Source organism: Ricinus communis, chromosome 8 (genome assembly GCF_019578655.1).
Source record: "Ricinus communis isolate WT05 ecotype wild-type chromosome 8, ASM1957865v1, whole genome shotgun sequence".
Taxonomy (NCBI): Eukaryota; Viridiplantae; Streptophyta; class Magnoliopsida; order Malpighiales; family Euphorbiaceae; genus Ricinus; species Ricinus communis.
The window spans coordinates 7,753,928-7,761,296 of record NC_063263.1 but is presented as its reverse complement, the minus strand read 5'-3'; positions in this window follow the sequence as shown (position 1 = coordinate 7,761,296).

Genomic DNA, 7,369 nt, shown 5'->3' with positions numbered 1-7,369 from the left:
TTATTTTTTTGTTTAATCAAGTGTCTGATTCTATTAATTTATATATATTATGATGTCTCTTACAGGTTTTACAGGTTAAAGTAATAATTTTTAATTCATTTTACACGTAAAATGATCTAAATATCTTTATTCATTCTTGCAATTATATATATATATATTTTATAGAATCTTCTTTTAACACTAAACAAAATGTTGGATTCAATTCTTTTAATTTCTATTTATTTTTTTTAAAAAATTACTCATCATCTTTTAATTTATAAAAATTATTTTTTAAAACACTTAATACTTTTCTCTTTCTCTTCTTATTATTTTGAGGTGAAAGAATATATTTTGTTTTTACTTTTTAATGCATGAAATTTTTTTAAAAAATTTAATAGCATTTAAATTTTTAAAATGTACTTTGGCAAAATGTACTTGGTTCTATTTTCTTTAATATGTTCTCATTTGAGTTGTCCAAAACAAGCAAAATTATCTACATATAGCACTGCTGGACTTTTTTTATCAAATGGGAGATCACATGTTTCTTTGATATGTTGGATCATAGATCTCAGTCATATGCATTCTCTACTAACCTCGTGCATTGTCAATATTTCAGCATGATTAGATATTATGGCAATTAGAGTTTGCTTAGTAGAACGCCAAGATATAACAATGCTACCATATGTAAATAAGTAACCCGTTTATGGTTGAGCTTTATGTAGATCAGATAAATATCCAGTATATGCATATTCAATTGATTCTGACTTCGAGTCTTGTGAATAAAATAAGCTCATGTCTGATGTACCATGTAAATAACGAAAAAATTATATAGCTTAATTGAATAGATTTCTCGAGATTTTGAGCTACATGCTTCAAGTATTTTTAGTGCTTCAAGAACTTTTATATTTGTCATTATCAAGTGATCCATATAAATTAGTTGTAATAACATCCATAAAATGCATATGAAGTCTTTCTAAACTTGCCAGGCTAATTAAAAATCTAATTATAATTACATCCACAGCTAGAGAATAAGTTTCTTCATAATCAATGTCAGGTCTTTGCGAGAATCCTTATGTTACAAGTGGTGTTTTGTAGCTCACAATTTTATTTTTCTCATTTCGTTTATGCACAAAAATCCATTTATAGCCTACTGGCTTAATATCTTCAGGTATTAAGACAATGGGTCCAAAGACTTGGTGTTTTTCTAATGAGTTTAATTTTGCATGGATTGCATCTTTTCATTTAGGCAAATCATTTCTTTATCGATATTCGATGATAGACTTAGGCTCAATGTTCTCACTTTCTTTTGCAATGTCAATTGCTACTGCATATGCAAATACATTGTCGATAATAGTTTCACTTCGGTTTCATCTCTTATATGAAGTGACATAGTTGATTGAACTCTTATTGTTTTCATCTTCATGCACTTTAACCTCTTATGGGGTTACTTATTCATCTATGTCTTCTGTTATAGGCCCTTCAGGAATTTCAATTTTAAGATTGTCACTTGGTTTATTTTGTTCACTTTTCATTCTTGGATTTTTATTCTTTAGACCAAGTGGCCTAACACGCTTATGGCGTATCATGGAATTATTTACTATAATATTAACATGTCCTACTGGGACATCAATTCTAGCTCGAGCATTTTCAGCTCATATATGAGATTTAGTAACTCTTTTTGGATCACAAAATGTATCTGGCAATTGGTTTGCTATACTTTGCAAATGAATGATCCTTTGAACTTGTAGTTCACACTGTTTTGAATATGGATTAAGATGATTTAATGATGGCTCATTCCAAACAAGTTGTTTCTCTAATCGTTTATTCTCTCCCCCCAACTTAGAAAATAAAATCTCAATAAAATGACAATCATTAAATCTCACAGTAAAGACATCCCCCGTTAATGACTCAAGATATTTAATTGTAGATGGAGATTCATATCTAATATATATTCTTAATCTCCTATGAGGTCCCGTTTTTATGCGATGTAGGAGATCAATTGGGAGATAAACAACAAATCCAAAAGTTCTCAAATGAAAAATATTTGGCTCTTGGCTAAAAATCAACCACAATGATAAAAATTTATGATAACTAGTTGGCCTGATGCAAATAATAGTTGCTGCATGTTAAATCACATGTCCCTAAAAAATTATTGGGATGTTTGTTTTCATAAGTATTAGTCTAGCTATTAAATTTGAGAAGTTTAATAAAAGATTATGCTAGACCATTTTGAGTATGAACATGAGCTACTAGATGTTTAACAATTATTCTAGTTGACATGCAATAATCAACAAATGCCTTAAATGTAAATTCACCAGCATTATCATGACAAATTGTCTTAATAGCATATTCTGAAAACTGTGCTCTTATTTGAATTATTTGAGCAAGAAATCTAACAAATGTCAGATTTCAAGTTGATAATAAACATACATGTGACCATCTTGTTAATGCATCTATTAATACCATAAAAAATATTTAAATGGTCCATATGGTGGATGAATTGGTCCATAAATATCACATTGTATACGTTTTAAAAATCTAGGTGATTCATTTTAAATTTTGCTCGGTGAAGACCTAATAATCAGCTTTCTTTGAGAGCAAGCCAAACATGAAAATTCATTAGATTGAAGAATCTTTTGGTTCTTCAATATATGGCCATAAGTTTTCAATAATTTTTTTATATCCAAGATAACCTAATTGATCATACCAAATAAGAAAAATATTTGTCAGTAAACTTCTGGTTTACTACCACATTTGTTTCAATAGTACACATATATGTATAACATAAGTCAGAGGAGAAAGTATGTAATTTCTCTAATACACATTTTTTTCCTATTGTAAGTGTTGTTATATAGAGATATTTAATATTTTTCACATTTGTAGTTTTAATATGATATCCATTTCAGAGAATATTTTTAAAACTCAATAAATTTCTACAAGATTTTGGATAGAATAATGCATTTTTAATAAAGTAATATATACCTCAAAGTAGTAATATATTTGCTCTTTCGAAGCCTTCAATTACTCTTTTACCACCAGATATTGTATTGACATAAGTTTCTCCCATTGTTAAGTGAGAAAAATATTTCTTATATTTCTGCAAGATATAAATCTGCATAATTTATTTTTAATCATACTAATGATTTAGTAGAATTCATAATATTTTACCTTTCTATATAAAATATAAATAACACATCAATTAGTATCAATTTTTTAGAGACTAATATATTTAGTTCTTTAGGAATATAAAAATATTAATTTCTTAATAAATTGGGATGCTAGATTTCAAAATACTTAATTCTTCAAAAACTTATGGTCAAAATTCTTCTGGGATTTATATCTTTAATTATTTATTTAATTAGTTCTTCAAGAACTAAAACTAAAACTAGTTCCTTAGTAACTAAAATTTATAATACAAGTCATTCAAAAACTAAAATTTATGATACAAGTTCTTTAAGAACTAAAATTTATAATATAAGTTCTTCAGAAATTATATATAACACTAGTTCTTCAGGAACTAGAAATTAAACATTAACTAATATTATATAATATATTTACAATAAATACATAAATAAAAAATAAGATTGAAATAAAATAAAACTATAATCCTACAAAGTATACAAATAAGATTATAATTACAATATAAATTAGTATTTGGCTAAAATAAAAGAATTTTGTAAAAATTCAAAAGTCACAAAATCAAAATAAAAAAATAGGTGTTATTTACTCATTAAGACTGTCACGACCCCATCCGTGGGCCCGTGACCGGCACTAGGGAATGGGTAGGCTTAAGGCCACTGAAACCCGTAGTAAGCCTGACACTCACTGATTTAAACAAATCTCATCTCAAATTAATATTATTAAAACCACAAATTATCTTAATAGCTACATTCTACATAAATACTTGATGCGCGGGAAAACTAGGCGAGACCGGGAAGCTCGGAAAATTTACAACTGATACATTTACTATTACTACCGCGGAGAATCTAAGATTTACCAATTTACATACCAAATCAAATACATCACCCGATGATAAAGGAGTCGGGTTCTTGAATAAGAGTCATGGAGAACTAACGATCACAAATCAAAATAAGTAAAAATGAGATCCGGTCCTAGAGTGAGTTAAAATCATATATCCGGGGACTATTGCTTCTTCTCGGAAAACATAGATTATTCAAATCGATATCAAACCATACTATAATCATACCCTACTATTTCCTTCACATAAAATATTAATCATTCGAATCAAAATATCAACCATGCACGTAAATACAATCCATATTATAATCATACCATAATAAATAAATAAATGAATAAATAAAAATATATTTTTATTTTTACGGGACGAGTGGCTCAAGAGAACCCTAACCCCAAATTCTAATAGCCTTTCGGCTCTCTTAATCCAACAGTCCGGCACCCAGAGAGCAAGCTCGATCGGGGTCCTTACCTCCGACCGAACACTTGAATTCCAAATAAGCCGGCCCCGAGAGAGCATCGCTCGATCGGGGACCTTAACTCCGGCAATCAATCGAACTCGGCCAGAGCAATGCTCGATCAGGCGGTATAAATCCATAATAATCTTATATCCATGATCATTCCGATGTAATCCATCGGTGGCATGTTCTACAAGCCACATTTCCCAAATCGCAATCACCACATTTAATAAATATCATTATCTGATGAACTCATCCAACACATATCGAAATAAAGATTAAAGATTTAAGATAAAACAACGTGCAATTTGTGAGGGGAAAAATAATAACGTTTGTCTTATTATAACATACTAATAATAATATTTATATTATTTCAAATATTAATAATCAAGTGAAATCATTTATCTTGCGATACTAATAATCATATTAAGCACAAATTCTAAATAGCATATTAAAATCAGACTAGCAATAGCGCAAAGATTAAATGACTTTAACTCACAGGATTAGGCGACCTCCTAGCTCTGCTCCGGTGCCTCGGTTGGAGCAAGCCGAACAGACAGATCATCTAATCACGGAAAACAATTTATCAAAACGCTGAAACAATCGATCATTAATCCTAGGTCTAGACTCCTGGGGACCGACATCTAAGAATTCGACTCGGAGAATTCTACCGAAAATCCCGTGAACCTCCCCTACAACACGAACATTATCCCCCGTAAAAACGGGTCCAGGACCTGCCAGAAGGACACTTCCAATATCCAACAATTTAAACAACGGGAGTCGGGTCCCCAAACATCACTATTTCCCGACTCCGCCACACAGCACAAAATACAAGGCAGGCAAACTGACAGACAATTATTTTTGACTCACAATATCATCAAATACTCAATATAAACCATTAGACACAATTAAACCAAGAATTTCTAAAATTAACGGGCCAAAGAAAAATTACCGAGACGCTCGGTCGCTCGGTCGACTCGCCTCCGGCCGCCGGAGTCCGATCGACGATCCGAACACACCATCGGACTCACAACGATGCGCTGACGATGATTCCCGCTTCCGATTTTCCGATCTGACACCCGATCATCCGGAGAGATTTGCGGACGATCTCGACCGTCGATTTGCCAACGAAGCCCGATCGCCACGAAACCAGTGCCATCGCGAAGCTTGAGCTGAGGAGAGTCGGGATACGTCCTCCGATCATCCATCCTCCGCCGGAGCTCGCCGAAAAAGCCCAAAAACGCGGCTGCCTCCACTTCGCCGGAACTCTCTCCTCCGGCCACCAAAACCGACGCCGCTGCCGCCAAAAGGAAGCTCTCTCCAAGGGGAGTTGATCGCCACCGAGATCGGCCGGAAAGGCCACCGGAAACGGCCGGAACGACGCTCGGAAGCCGCTGCCACACGTCGCGCGATTCCGCCGCCTCACGCTGCCGCTTTTGCCGCTGCTGCTGCGCTCGCCGACGCCAGCAGCGCCTTCGGCCGGCATCGCACGCCCGGCAGTCGGCCGCCACCGGCTGACGACGCAGCACCCGGCTCCTCCTTCTTCTCGCGCGACGCCCGCTTTTTCTCTCTCTTCCTCTCTTCTTCCCCGATTTCTTTCCCTTCAATATCGACATTTGACCCCTGAACTTTTCCTTATTACAATTTGGTCCCTCAACTTCTTGAATTACTTACAATTTCATCCTGCAGAATTCCAATTTAACCCTCAAACTTCTTTTTAGCCTTTCAATTAAGCCCCTAACTATTTAATTTGGGCCAAATCCGAATTATTGAAAATACACAATTACAAAAATACCCCTGACCGACATATTTATTTACAAAAATACCAAGCTCACAAATTTCCATTAAAACCCCATAAAAATAACATTATACTTTCAATCCTTATTCCAAAATAAATTTCCAATTTAGTCCTAACACATAATTAAATTAAATAATCAAATTCCAACTTAAAATTTAATACTACTAATCAATTATAATACCAATTTTCCCAAAATTCTTTTATAAAAACATCCTTTATAATTTCTTCCAAAATTTTTCAATATATAATTTTACTTATATAAATATGCATTTGGAAAAATTTTGAATAACCAAAATATAATCATTTCTCAAATAATTTACTTGAATAATTTCTTAAAATTTCAAACTAATTGGGTATAGAAAATAACTGATTTATTTGATTAATATTAAATTTTTCATTAAATCATTTCAAATTAGACCCAATAAAAATAAAGCTAAAATTAACTTAAATAAAAAACTCATTATTAAATATATAAAAAAAAATTCCGGGTGTTACAAAGACTATCAAAATGGGTCATTGTAATTCAATAATGAGTTCAATAAAAATAAAGTATAGCCTCATGTAATTTTTTTTTTTTAAAAATAGCTATACCTTGAATCTTATTTTAAGCAATAATGTTTATATCGTGTTATAAAATAAAGTGCAACAATAAAGAGTATTGTAAATAAAAAACATGAATAAAAATAAGAGAAAAGAAAGAGTAATTTTTTGTACTTGTATATATATATGCGTATTCTATTGATTGTAACACATATTTATAGAAATATGTGTAAGTGTAACGGAGATAGAGTTCTATTTACATAAGAAAATCTATCTATAAACCTAATGATATACATCCAATATAACCAAAACACTTTAATATTATCATAATATATATATATATATATATATATATATATATAAAATATTAAATTTGAGACTTAAAATTTTTGTTTGACATGTCCGCTTAATTTTTAACATATAAATTTTTTGTTTTGATATGTGTAATTATTTTTGACACATGAAATTCAAATTTATATATAATTTTATAAATTTTCTATTAATTTATTGATTAATAAGTTATGTTCCTAACTCCTAATTAAGCACTAATTCAAATTCTAAGAAATAACATATTAATTATATTTTAATATTATACTAATTAATAAATAGTTTTCTAATA